At 45.6% G+C, this 15,637-nt stretch overlaps 1 pseudogene; it reads left to right on the plus strand.

Moving 5' to 3' along the window:
• Window positions 1-4,903: 4,903 nt before the first annotated feature.
• Window positions 4,904-15,637, plus strand: part of LOC125533046 — a 28,238-nt pseudogene continuing 17,504 nt past the window's right edge.

Here is a 15,637-nt window from a genome sequence, read left to right on the forward strand (position 1 = left end):
TGCATATGCAAGAGCAGTTAATGGGGCCTAATATACCTTGTTGGTTTTCGGTTGACAAACCCCGGCGTAATGATCACATCAACACCACCATGATTGACAACGTCCGCTGCACATCGTTGTTACCAGTACACAGCCTGCACGGCGCCGTACGTACGCGTCCGACTCGAGGGGGCACACGAGGAAGTTTGCACGGTGGGTTACTGACGGGTATACCCTACCCTAACCTTCTCTTGAAATCTTGTTGTGGTGCCAAGAATTCAGTGAGAAGCGGGTATCACATTGGGCGAGAGTTGGCTTGCTTTACAGCAAGGCGACGTGCTTGCTGGCCGGGCGCACGACTTGGAAGACCAGTTCCGGGCTCGGGTCTTCATACCTTATTCTCCTGACTTTTGCGCCGATCTAAAGGTTAGAGTCCTCCAATATTCCTCTGATAATCGTTTGAATTGAGACCCTTAGATGAAAAGGGCAATGGAGTTGAGCAAGTCAACTCCCATCTCTTGTACTTTGTGATGTCAATATATGGTTAGTGCGGATATGGGGCGGTTGTAGCCATTGTTTTGAACGTCTCAGTTTTTAAATTTTACTTCACCTAGCCATAACTTCCGTCTTGTTTGATTTTGCTACTTGCCAGTGTGATTATTCATCTGTATGTGTTGGTGTTAGCTTTTTTTTTTGGACCATGCAAGAGAACTGCATGTGATCATTATAGAAGAAAAAGAAACAGGTACCAAGTCCTAAGCAACATACAGAGAAGCGACCAAAATAAGATGAAGACAAGGGGCAACACAAAGTTATACAAACAAGGATTCAAAGCACCTAGCCCCTGCCTTAAAGTGTTGGTTTTAGCTTTGTGCATGGTAGTTATACTAAGGTGGATGTATGCTCATTGTGCTTCTCCCTTGATGCTTCATTTTGAGTTAATAGAAATCCATCTTTTTAACAAAAAAGATACCTCCTTCCCCCTAAAGGGCCCTATTGATTCGTAGGAGGTTTTATTCCGGACGGACCCCGTCTGGCAAATCTATTCACTCCACAAACTCTCTCGCGCACACTCACATTTTTCTATCACGAAGGATCCCTATACATCGATGGATGCGTCCACACACGCCCGTTGGTAGTAATTCAACAGTCCCCATTTCCTCCTGTCCACAACCACATTCCCCATATCCGAATACCCAATTTCGTACAATGCATGCAACAACGTAAAACATACGTAGATCAACACCAAGATTGAACGAGAAATATAGATAGACTGTTTCACCGGATTCTGCTTCATACAAAATATTCATATAGGTGAGGCGGAGATAACCATTTTCGGGCCCTTGCCCTTGAGGTCGGTGGCGCGACGGTCCATCTCCTCCGTATACACATACGTGGCGGGAGGATCATCGTCATCGTCGTCATGGTGGTGTTGCTCTCAAACAGCAAGGAGTTGTAGCCTGATAGGCGACGGATGGTGCGGGCCTGTTCCCGCGCGTCGTGTGTCGACTTCGCACTCTCCTTCTCCCTCACAAGGTGCTCGGACGCCTTGAGCCCGAGGAGGAGCACCTTCGGGTTCTTGCACCATGTCTAACGAGCGCCACATGACCCCGAGGAGGAGAGCCTCCTCTGGTCGACGGGGATGGAGAGTGCACGCTGGCAGGAAGAGCCGGGCTCTGCCGCACCCGCTCCCCATTGCCGCTCGTGTCGGGCCGCCTTTGCCTCTAACTCCGGCATGCACATGCGCACAGGGGCCATGGGCACGAGCACCCACCGTTGCCTGGGCAGTGCTGGTTCCGGAGGGGAATGTGAGACGAATGCCATGCTCCTCATCTAGAGCGGCATGGGGCGGGACGGGCGGGGCATCGGACGGGCGATCGTGTCCTACGTTCCGTTGGCGGGACCCGCAGGAGCTAGCGGTAGATGCTGTTAGAATAAATTCGAGGCATATCGTCGATCATTTGAGGACCAAGCAATCACACGAGCACAACACCGAGATTTGTTAACGAGGTTCACCGATATGGCTACATCTCCGGAGCTTGACTATGGGCGCTCCTCCCCATGACACCGCTACAATACCGCACCCGGTCGCCCTGGACACCGGCACAAACCGCCGGCTTCCCCTGCGTTCCGGTGCTATTATGTTGGCATAGGTTACATCGTGTGCCTATCCCTGCTATATATGAGAGGCCTAGGATACAAGTGTCCTAATAGGACACGACTCCAAATCCTATGTAAACACAATACAACTCAGAGTCCAACTATAACCTAACTTGTACACAATATTCGACACAACTCTAACAAACTCCACCTTGGCGAATATTCTCCACCACCTTGAATTCGTCAATGCGTCAAACTTCCATGTACATTGGACTTGAGCTTATCCCATGAGAACCGCTGCTACTCCAAAGACTCCATGTGACTCCACCTGCAACTTGTAGTCCTTTCTTTTCTTGACCACAGTCAACACTCGAGCAAAATTAAGTTTCTCGTTACTCTAATTTGTGCTCCCAACTTTCAGAGTATCCGTCCAACGCCATCACACACTGATCACCGACCTGCGTGAAAGTGAACAACTCACATATTGGGTGTCACACAAGAGTTACCTGAACTCAACATCATCGCTCCTTTCTTGACCGTCTGTCTAAAACTTGAAAAGATTTCACCGTTGCTTTTACTCATCCGAAGTCAAATTCGCAGTTGTCTCACCACATGTATGACCACCAGAGCCTGGGCTCCAGTCCGAACTGCATGTCACTCACTTTTTCCGCTGAAATAGGCTTCGACTCTCTGACGTCTTACGTCGTAACCCCTCAATCAGCACCAAATGAAGTCTTCCGTCAGACTCCAACTCCACCTTCAACATGACTCCATGGTAGATCATCAGCCCACCCCTGCGCCTCATCGACTTCAAGCTCCGTGTATACGTCCTGTTCCTGCCTTCCACCAGAGTCCGACGTGACCACGTGTGCGCGTATACCCGAGCAACCGAACAGATTCCAACGCTTGGACCCAAGTGCCTCCTCCCGGCCTGCCGCTCGATAGGGCCCAACACACCTTGGCCAGCCGCGTGGTTCCCCTGGCTGCTTCCGTGCGTCGCCTAGCGCCACACCTGCGCCACCGCCCTGGATGCCTGCCCTGCGCGCCGCTTTAGTCGGATCCTTCTGCTGCGCAGCGAACGTGTTACGCCGATACCAATTGCTTCGATCTTCCAGATATCGATCCGTAGTCTCATCGAACCTTGCTCATGATACCACTTGTTAGAATTAATCCGAGGTACGCGATCGATCCAACAAGGAACAAGCAATCAAAGCACAATGACGACACCGAGATTTGTTAACGAGGTTCGGCGAACTCGCCTACTCCCCGGGGCAATGACTACGGGCGCTCCTCCCCGAAATACCGCAACACCGGCCACCCGGACGCCGGCACAAGCCGCCAGCACCCCCTTGCGAGCCTGTCGCTATCTAGTCGTCATGGGTTACAACGTGGGGTGCCTCCTCATATATAAGAGGCCAAGAGTACAACGTGTCCGACTCCGACACTACAAGTATCCTACCAACACTACAACACCAAGTCCAAGCGTAACCCAACTAGTATAAAATATTCGACACAAACACAATAGATGCAATGGAGTTCAAGCTCCCGTCGGTGTCCCGACGCGAGCGGTAGATGGCGAGCTCCTCTTGCCCGCGTGTTGCTGCTAGTTTTGGAGTCCCCGTCCTTAATAAGGTCGTCCCAGTCAATGGGTATCAGGTTCGCTGCCAGAGTCGTGGCAGGGACTTGGCCATGATGGGAGGGGACATGCATGATGGATTTGAGAGGAAGCAGAGAAGATGAGGGAGCGGAGAGTGCAGCCAGTGGGATGGGCTGGACGTGCAGATTGCCCTTTTGGGCACGGGAGATGTGGCCATCCTGGAGCCAGATGAGAGCGCCGTTCTGGAGCCGTCGGCCGTGACCTAGGATCCAACTTTGGTGGGGCAGTCCTGGAGCTTGATGTCGACGCCGCCCTGTACGTCGAAGCTAGTGTCCGCACTGGCCTCCTGGATGGGCCCCGAACCGTGGTCACCACTCCATGAGCATCTGCAGGTGTCGCATGCACCTCTGGCGGTACATGGCCCGCCCCAGGCGGCACCGGCCAGCCTGTGGCAGCCCCGCCATTCATCGACCTCATCAAAGACGATGGCGGCGGCGACGAGAGAAGCCGATCTGGGGTTGCATTGAGGTTTCTTTTTTGTTTTCTTTAGTTTTAATTAATGTTGGGGATATCGCTTATCGGGAACTTATCAGTCAAACCATGATAAAGGGTAAATCGTCCAGTTTATCGGCATATCGGCCAATTATCGCCATACCGGCTAATTTATTACCGATTTATCTTATCGGTCAGACAATGGTACGCGATAAATCGGCTGATTTATCGGAATATCGGAAGATATTTTGAACAGTGGTTTTAATTCAAGTTTAATGGACGGCGGGGAGTACTTCTAAACTAAATTTGGATTTAATATATTATATAAGTCTAAGTTTCATTTGTTTTATCGTTTTTATGTTTAAATTAAGGGTAAATGACCAACATGATGTGTAATGTGTCAGCCACGTTGTACGTGCTCGGTTTGGATTGCTCACCCTAAACAGACGAAATCCAAGCAAAACGAACATCCGTTTAGCGGTGGTGCGTCGATGTTGGCATTTAAACTTCCCTCTTTTCTCCTTTTCTCCTTGAGGCAAGAGTTCAATCAATCGCTAAACTTCCACCTTTTCCCCTTCTGACCTCGCCTCCGTCGTTTGGGGTTTGGGATCGTACGTTAAAGTTGGTCTTTAAACTTCCCCTTTTCCGAGAGTTCAGTCAACAACCGCCGGCTAAGCTTCCCTTTCTCGGTTTCTCCCCTTCTGACCTCGCCGCCGGCCAATCGGGGCATCCGCCATGGCCTACGTCCATCCCCACAAGCGCCACTCGAGCACCTCCGAGCCCGCCCCAATCCCTTCCCCGCCCACTTCCTCCCTCCATTCCCTCTCCATCTCCTCCCCTCGCGGGCGTCACCACGTTCCCCCGTCCAACAAGATCATCCACGCCGTAGACTGCGTCTCCCGTTGGTCCCCGCTCCCGCCCTTCTCCGACGACGCTGAATCTGTCCGCCTCGAGACCTCCCCCTGCTACACCGTCGAGCGCATGTCCGGCGCCAAGCCCCTCGTCCTTGCCCTCTCCTCCCCATCCTCCAGCTCCACGGAGGCCGAGGTCGCGGCCGTCGCCATCACCGAGAGGTTCTTGCCGGACCTCCTAGACGCGGTGGAGAGGGCGAGGACGCACGATGTGCCGAGGGATGACGAGGAGGCAAAACTCTGTCTGGTGGCAAGGGTGGGCAAGGTCCTGTTCCAACGGTGAGTCTTCTTTTATCCATCTCACTATTCCATCCCAGTTCTTGGATCTCTGCTTCGTGTCACATACTCACATCGCATTGTGATTAACGCGCGCCACCACCCAGTGTTTGTGTTGATGGATCGCTCGTCTCCCTGGACGCCGTCCGCGACCTCGCAGAGGCAGGGGCAGAAGGATCCAATAGCCAGGTCCATAAAACGTTCTATACGAATGTACCCAGTGATTTCTTGGATGATATGGAGCGATTCGCTGTGAAGACGATGGGCCTGGAGTTCGTTTCAACAAAAGAGCACTACCATGTCAAGGCTTATGCGTCTAACAATTTGAGAATTATCCCCTGGTTGGTGTTTAGACGAGGGTGATTGACTTTGCGGCCTATAAATATCTGATAGGTGGTCGAAAAGCAGGGAATGGTTTCCAAGATGTCTTGCAAATGCACTGTGCAAGAAGATGGGAAGCTTGCAATCTGCAAGGTGTGCTTACCATGCTGTCCTTTTCTGTACATTTGATTTTCAAAACTCAGGGTCACAGTTAAACTTTTAGCACTACAATTCATCGACTGTATATGGAATTATGGATCCCTGCTAAATAGTATAATACTCCCTCCGTCCGAAAAAGCTTGTACCAAGCTTGTTCCTTAAATAAATGTATCCAGCACTAACTTGATGCTAGATACATCCATTTAAGGGATAAGCTTTTTCGGACGGAGGGAATACTAAACAGCGTGAAATACCAGGATTGCGCATGGTTTTATTCTTTTGTGCCTGACAATTGAGAACCCCAAGACTGTAAAGATACGTAACCTATAAGTTAGTATTCATTGACACCATGTATGATGCTAACTTTTAGCTCTCAATTATCATGCTTGTCTTAATTCAAAGGAACTTTTCGGGCAATTAAGATGAATGCAGACCTGATATTTGCTAATCCCATCCCCCTCCCGGCCGCTCCAGCGAGCGACACGAAGGGAAAACCCTAGCCGCCGGCTCCCGAGCCCCCCTCCCTGTTGGGCAACGTAGTAATTTCAAAAATTTCCTACGCACCGCAAGATCATGGTGATGCATAGCAACGAGAGAGGAGAGTGTTGTCTACGTACCCTCGTAGACCGAAAGCGGAAGCGTTAGCACAACGTGGTTGATATAGTCGTATGTCTTCACGGCCCGACCGATCAAGCACCGAAACTACGTCACCTCCGAGTTCTAGCACATGTTCAGCTCGATGACGATCCCCGGACTCCGATCCAGCAGAATGTCGGGGAAGAGTTCCATCAGCACGACGGCGTGGTGATGATCTTGATGTTCTACCATCGCAGGGCTTCGCCTAAGCACCGCTACAATATTATCAAGGATTATGATGGAGGGGAGGCACCGCACACGGCTAAGAGATCAATGATCAATTGTTGTCTCTATGGGGTGCCCCCTGCCCCCGTATATAAAGGAGCAAGGGAGGGAGGCGGCCAGCCTAGGAGGAGGGCGCGCCAAGGGGGGGAGTCCTACTCCCACCGTAGGACTCCTCCTTCCCTTGTTGGAGTAGGAGAGAAGGAAAGAGGGGGAGAGGAACAAGGAAAAGTGGGTTGCACCCCTTGTCCAATTCGGACCAGAGGGGGGGCGCCTCCTTCCTTTTGGCCTCTCTCCTTTATTCCCGTATGGCCCAATAAGACTCATATACTCCCCGGCGAATTCCCATAACTCTCCAGTACTCCAAAAAATACCCGAATCACTTGGGACCTTTCCGATATCCGAATATAGTCGTCCAATATATCAATCTTTACGTCTCAACCATTTCAAGACTCCTCGTCTTGTCCTCGATCTCATCCGGGCTCCGAACTCCTTCGGTACATCAAAACTCGATCATAAACTCATAATATAACTGTCATCAAAACCTTAAGCGTGCGGACCCTACAGGTTTGAGAACAATGTAGACATGACCGACACACGTCTCCGGTCAATAACCAATAGCGGAACCTGGATGCTCATATTGGCTCCCACATATTCTACGAAGATCTTTATCGGTCAGACCGCATAACAACATACGTTGTTCCCTTGGTCATCGGTATGTTACTTGCCCGAGATTCGATCGTCGGTATCTCAATACCTAGTTCAATCTCGTTACCTGCAAGTCTCTTTACTCGTTCCGTAATACATCGTCCTGCAACTAACTCATTAGTTGCAATGCTTGCAAGGCTTAAGTGATGTGCATTACCAAGAGGGCCCAGAGATACCTCTCCGACAATCGGAGTGACAAATCCTAATCTCGAAATACGCCAACCCAACAAGTACCTTCGGAGACACCTGTAGAGCACCTTTATAATCACCCAGTTACGTTGTGACGTTTGGTAGCACACAAAGTGTTCCTCCGGTAAACGGGAGTTGCATAATTTCATAGTCATAGGAACATGTATAAGTCATGAAGAAAGCAATAGAAACAAACTAAACGATCAAGTGCTATGCTAACGGAATGGGTCAAGTCAATCAACATCATTCTCCTAATGATGTGATCCCGTTAATCAAATGACAACTCATGTCTATGGTTAGGAAACATAACCATATTTGATCAACGAGCTAGTCAAGTAGAGGCATACTAGTGACACTCTGTTTGTTTATGTATTCACACATGTATTATGTTTCCGGTTAATACAATTCTAGCATGAATAATAAACATTTATCATGATATAAGGAAATAAATAATAACTTTATTATTGCTTCTAGGGCATATTTCCTTCAGTCTCCCACTTGCACTAGAGTCAATATTCTATTTCACATCGTCATGTGATTTAATACCAATAGTTCACATCACCATGTGATTAACACCCATAGTTCACATCGACATGTGACCAACACCCAAAGGGTTTACTAGAGTCAATAATCTAGTTCACATCGCTATGTGATTAACACCCAAAGAGTACTAAGGTGTGATCATGTTTTGCTTGTGAGAGAAGTTTAGTCAACGGGTCTGCCACATTTAGATCCGTACGTATTTTGTAAATTTCTATGTCAACAATGCTCTGCATGGAGCTACTCTAGCTAATTGCTCCCACTTTCAATATGTATCCAGATTGAGACTTAGAGTCATCTGGATCAGTGTCAAAACTTGTATCGACGTAACCCTTTATGACGAACCTTTTGTCACCTCCATAATCGAGAAACATATCCTTATTCCACTAAGGATAATTTTGACCAATGTCCAGTGATCTACTCCTAGATCACTATTGTACTCCCTTGCCAAACTCAGGGCAGGGTATACAATAGGTCCGGTACACAGCATGGCATACTTTATAGAACCTATGGCTAAGGCATAGGGAATGACTTTCATTCTCTCTCTATCTTCTGCCGTGGTCGGGTTTTGAATCTTACTCAACTTCACACCTTGTAACACAGGCAAGAACTCCTTCTTTGACTGTTCCATTTTGAACTACTTCAAAATCTTGTCAAGGTATGTACTCATTGAAAAACTTATCAAGCATCTTGATCTATCTCTATAGATCTTGATGCTCAATATGTAAGCAGCTTCACCGAGGTCTTTCTTTGAAAAACTCCTTTCAAACATTCCTTTATGCTTTGCAGAATAATTCTACATTATCTCCGATCAACAATATGTCATTCACATATACTTATCAGAAATGATGTAGTGCTCCCACTCACTTTCTTGTAAATACAGGCTTCACCGCAAGTCTGTATAAAACTATATGCTTTGATCAACTTATCAAAGCGTATATTCCAACTCCGAGATGCTTGCACCATAGATGGATCACTGGAGCTTGCATATTTTGTTAGTACCTTTAGGATCGACAAAACCTTCTGGTTGCATCATATACAACTCTTCTTTAATAAATCGTATTAAGGAATGCAGTTTTGTTTATCCATTTGCCAGATTTTATAAAATGCGGCAATAGCTAACATGATTCGGACAGACTTAAGCATAGATACGAGTGAGAAATTCTCATCGTGGTCAACACCTTGAACTTGTCGAAAACCTTTTTGCGACAATTCTAGCTTTGTAGATAGTAACACTACTATCAGCGTCCGTCTTCCTCTTGAAGATCCATTTAATCTCAATGGCTCGCCGATCTTTGGGAAAGTCAATCAAAGTCCATACTTTGTTCTTATACATGGATCTCATCTCAGATTTCATGGCCTCAAGCCATTTCACGGAATCTGGGCTCATCATCGCTTCCTCATAGTTCGTAGGTTCGTCATGGTCAAGTAACATGACCTCCAGAACAGGATTACCGTACCACTCTGGTGCGGATCTCACTCTGGTTTACCTACGAGGTTCGGTAGCAACTTGATCTAAAGTTACATGATCATCATCATTAGCTTCATCACTAATTGCTGTAGTAGTCACATGAACATATTTCTATGATGAACTATTTTTCAATAAGGGAGCAGGTACAGTTACCTCATCAAGTTCTACTTTCCTCCCACTCACTTCTTTCGAGAGAATCTCCTTCTCTAGAAAGGATCCATTCTCAGCAACGAATATCTTTCCTTCGGATCTGTGATAGAAGGTGTACCCAACATTTTCTTTTGGGTATCTTATGAAGATTTACTTTTCCGATTTGGGTTCGAGTTTATCATGTTGAAACTTTTTCACATAAGCATCGCAGTCCCAAACTTTAAGAAAAGACAGCTTAGGTTTCTCGCCAAACCATAGTTCATACGGTGTCGTCTCAACGGATTTAGATGGTGCCCTATTTAACGTGAATGTAGCTGTCTCTAATGCATAACCCCAAAACGATAGCGGTAAATCAGTAAGAGACGTCATAGATCGCACCATATCTAATAAAGCACGGTTACGACGTTCGGACACACCATTACACTGTGGTGTTCCAGGTGGCGTGAGTAGTGAAACTATTTCACATTGTTTTAACTGAAGGCTAAACTCGTAACTCAAATATTTTACTTTTGCGATCATATCGTAGAAACTTTTATTTTTGTTACGATGATTCTCCACATTACTCTGAAATTCTTTGAACTTTTCAAATGTTTCAGACTTGTGTCTCATCAGGTAGATATACTCATATCTGCTTAAATCATCTGTGAAGATCAGAAAATAATGATACCTGCCGCGAGCCTCAATATTCATCGGACCACATACATCAGTATGTATGATTTCCAACAAGTCTGTTGCTCGCTCCATTGTTCCGGAGAACCGAGTCTTAGTCATCTTGCCCATGAGGCATGGTTCGCAAGCATCAACTGATTCATAATCAAATGATTCCAAAAGTCCATCAGCATGGATTTTCTTCATGCGCTTTACACCAATATGACTTAAATGGCAGTGCCACAAATAAGTTGCACTATCATTATTAACTTTGCATCTTTTGGTTTCAATATTATGAATATGTGTATCACTACGATCGAGATCCAACGAACCATTTTCATTGGGTGTGTAACCATATAAGGTTTTATTCATGTAAACAGAACAACAATTTATTCTCTTACTTAAATGAATAACCGTATTGCAATAAATATGATCAAATCATATTCATGCTCAACGCAAACACCAAATAACACTTATTTAGGTTCAACACTAATCCCGAAAGTATAGGGAGTGTGCGATGATGATCATATCAATCTTGGAACCACTTCCAACACACATCGTCACTTCACCCTTAACTAGTCTCTGTTCATTCTGCAACTCCCGTTTCGAGTTACTACTCTTAGCAACTAAACCAGTATCAAATACCGAGGGGTTGCTACGAACACTAGTAAAATGCACATCAATAATCTGTATATCAAATATACCTTTGTTCACTTTGCCATCCTTCTTATCCGCCAAATACTTGGGGCAATTCCGCTTCCAGTGACCAGTCCCTTTGCAGTAGAAGCACTTAGTCTCAGGCTTAGGACCAGACTTGGACTTCTTCACTTGAGCAGCAACTTGCTTGACGTTCTTCTTGAAGTTCCCCTTCTTCCCTTTGCCCTTTCTCTTGAAACTAGTGGTCTTGTTAACCATTAACACTTGATGCTTTTCTTGATTTCTACCTTCGTCGATTTCAGCATCACGAAGAGCTTGGGAATCGTTTCCGTTATCCCTTGCATATTATAGTTCATCACGAAGTTCTAGCAACTTGGTGATAGTGACTAGAGAACTCTGTCAATCACTACCTTATCTGGAAGATTAACTCCCACTTGATTCAAGTGATTGTAGTACTCAGACATTCTGAGCACGTGCTCACTAGCTGAGCAATTCTCCTCCATCTTGTAGGCAAAGTACTGTCAGAGGTCTCATACCTCTTGACACGGGTATGAATGTGAAATACCAATTTCAACTCTTAGAACATCCTCGTCATGTCCCCGATCTCATCCGGGACTCCGAACTCCTTCCATACATCAAAACTCATAAACTCATAATATAACTGTCATCGAAACCTTAAGCGTGCGGACCCTACGGGTTCGAGAACAATGTAGACATGACCGACACACGTCTCCGGTCAATAACCAATAGTGGAACCTGGATGCTCATATTGGCTCCCACATATTCTATGAAGTTCTTTATCGGTCAGACCGCATAACAACATACGGTGTTCCCTTTGTCATCGGTATGTTACTTGCCCGAGATTCGATCTTCGGTATCTCAATACCTAGTTCAATCTCGTTACCTGCAAGTCTCTTTACTCGTTTCGTAATACATCATCCTGCAACTAACTCATTAGTTGCAATGCTTGCAAGGCTTATGTGATGTGCATTACCGAGAGGGCCCAGAGATACCTCTCCGACAATCGGAGTGACAAATCCTAATCTCGAAATACGCCAACCCAACAAGTACCTTCGAAGACACCTGTAGAGCACCTTTATAATCACCCAGTTACGTTGTGACGTTTGGTAGCACACAAAGTGTTCCTCCGGTAAACGGGAGTTGTATAATCTCATAGTCATAGGAACATGTATAAGTCATGAAGAAAGCAATAGCAACAAACTAAACGGTCAAGTGCTATGCTAACAGAATGGGTCAAGTCAATCACATCATTCTCCTAATGATGTGATCCCGTTAATCAAATGACAACTCATGTCTATGGTTAGGAAACATAACCATCTTTGATCAACGAGCTAGTCAAGTAGAGGCATACTAGTGACACTCTGTTTGTTTATGTATTCACACATGTATTATGTTTCCGGTTAATACAATTCTAGCATCAATAATAAACATTTATCATGATATAAGGAAATAAATAATAACTTTATTATTGTGTCTAGGGCATATTTCCTTCACTCCCCCCACCTCTTCCCTCGCCGCCGCTGGCTCGCGCGGAAGGGCGAAGCCCTGCCTGCGTTGTCGGCGGCGGTGACTGGCTTCCCCTGCTCCGACGATGGCTGGCGCGGGCCGGCGTGGTCGAGCGGCGGCGCGGCGGTGCTGGCATCAGGGTGTGCCAGATCTGTGGCGTCGGCCACTTCCGGGAGGCACAACGGCTCCCCTGCGGTGGGTGGCCGTTGTAGAGGCGGATGGGCGCCCACTACTAGAGAAAATCTTACTAGTGGTGCTGGTTTTTTACATACCAGTAGCGCGGGCACCCGCGCTACTGCTAGGGCGCTACAACTATTATTTAACAGTAGCGCATTTCTAAACAAGCGCTGCAGCTAAAATACTCATTAGTAGCACCGATTTCTCCACCAACGCTACTACTATCATCACATAGTAGTAGCGTCTTATTTTCTCCCCTCGCTACAACTAGGCAAATAGAAATAAAAATAAAATAAAAAGCAGTCAGGTGCAATATTCATGGAAATCAAGACAAGTCCAGTGCAAATAAACTAAGTTCACAGAACCATCTCACAAACATTAACGACAGTACCACATTTAATATAACCACACAATCTCACAAACTCATATAGTAGTCAACAATGCATGGATAGATCATAGTTGATAAGTCTACTAGGTAGTCATACTAGCATATATATGGTTCAACAGCCACACGCATGCATATGAAGTTCTAGATGATGTCGATGACGACCATCATCCTCAAGCCTGGGCGGTGGGTGTTCATGATAGTAATTAGGATTGCCTGTCCAACATGAAGATTCTTGCCGACGAGGAAGCTCTTCCACCCAACCGAGTTGAGGTGTGTGCGACCGTCCGTATCCACGCCGTATGCACAAGTGGTGACGGAGCACCTTGCGGTAAGGCGTATTCCAGCAGAGCTTTCTTCATCAGGCATGATACCACAACTCTCAAATAGGCTCTTTGGAAATTTCTGAATAAGAAAAACATATCAATTAATAAGTAGCCTCACACATTCTACACTAAGTATAACAATAAAGCATATAATATTCACTAAGCACATAAGATTCACTAAGCATATAAGATTCACTGAGCATATATATCATCGGACTCTACACTAAGTATAACAATAAAGCATATAAGATTCACTAAGCATATAAGATTCACTAAGCATATAAGATTGACTAAGCATATATATCATCGGACTCTACACTAAGTATAACAATAAAGCATATAAGATTCACTAAGCATATATATCATCGGACTCTACACTAAGTATAACAATAAAGCATATAAGATTCACTAAGCATATAAGATTCAGTAAGCATATAAGATTGACTAAGCATATATATCATCAGACCCTACACTAATGAAAGTGTGTTATATCGACTAGAGGGGGGTGAATAGGCGATTTTTATGGAATTCTTCACTGAGGAATTTGCCGGTGAGGAAATTCCTTAGCGAAGAACTACTAGCAGCGGAATAAGTACTCAAAAGTAAACATAACAGAATACAAGCATAGTCATCATGATGAAATGAATACAGGCACAGAGTACAGGAAGCGTAATCATAGGATACCACAGGATGAAGACAAACAGACTGAAGAAATTAAACTGAGGAAATTGAGAAAGTCTTTAGTCAAAGTCTTCAAACACAGATATGAACAAACACACAACACAGTTATGAGGAAATGAAAGAGTTGAGGAAATAGAACCAGTAAGCTTGGTGAAGACAATGATTTGGTAGACCAGTTCCAACTGCTGTCTCAGTTGTACGTCTGGTTGGAGCGGCTGAGTATTTAAACTCGAGGACACACAGTCCCGGACACCCAGTCCTGAACACGCAGCTCAGGACACCCAGTCCTCACCATATTCTCCTTGAACTAAGGTCACACAGACCTCATCCAATCACTCGTGGTAAGTCTTCAGGCGACTTCCAAACTTTCACAAACTTGGTCACTCGGCGATCCACAATTCCTCTTGCATGCTCTAGATCATGACGCCTAACCGTCTGGAAAAATCACAGTCTTCAAAGGTAACAAGTGTCAGATCCACTCAGGATCAATCTCTTCAGTGATGCTCAATCACTTGGGGGTTGTAGGTGTTTGGGTTTTGGGTTTTTGGTTTTTCCTCACTTGATGATTTTCGCTCAAAGTCCTCAGAGGATGGGTTGCTCTCAAATGACAAGTGTCGGTTTCTCTCGGAGCAGCCAACCAGCTAGTGGTTGTAGGGGGCGGCTATTTATAGCCTAGGGAGCAGCCCGACATGATAAGACATAAATGCCCTTCAATGATATGACCGTTAGGTGGATAGATATTTTGGGATAGCTAGCGCATAGCACAGCAATGGTCGGAATTTTGAGTAGCAAAATCCTCAGGGCTATCATGTTCCTCACTGTGTAGGCAATCCGCACTGGCGAATTCCTAACTCCTTAGTCAGGACAAATTCCTCAGAGACCAGAAGAACTTCGTCTCTGTCACTGAAGAAATTGACTGAACTGTATGAGATTTCCAATGGCTTCACTCGAAGGGATTGGTAGGTGTAGGATTTTGAGTTGAGCATCACATGGAAATTTTTCCTTAGTATTTCCTTGACCCCTTTTAACAGTACGATGTTTCCTATGACTCAAGAAAGAGAGAAACAAAACTATGAAAACGAAAGTCCTCAAGCTTCATATTCCTCGAATGAATATCAAGTCTTCACGGATACACCAATTTCTTCACTTTCAAAGTCTTCAGAAATACCAAAATCTTCAGTCGAAGATATTCATTTTTAGGGGTTGACTTTTCCTGTAAATATCAAACTCCTCATAGACTTATAGACTTGTGTACACTCACAAACGCATTAGTCCCTTAACCTATAAGTCTTCAATACACCAAAATCACTAAGGGGTACTAGATGCACTTACAATCTCCCCATTTTTGGTGATTGATGACAATATAGGTTAAGTTTTCAATGGGAATAAACATATGAAGTGTAACTACTGATATTGAGGAATTTATTCCAAGATATAGAAGAACTCCCCCTGAAGATGTGCACAGTGAGGAATTTGCCTTTGAAG

This window comes from Triticum urartu, chromosome 1, assembly GCF_003073215.2.
Source record: "Triticum urartu cultivar G1812 chromosome 1, Tu2.1, whole genome shotgun sequence".
In the NCBI taxonomy this organism is placed as follows: domain Eukaryota; kingdom Viridiplantae; phylum Streptophyta; class Magnoliopsida; order Poales; family Poaceae; genus Triticum; species Triticum urartu.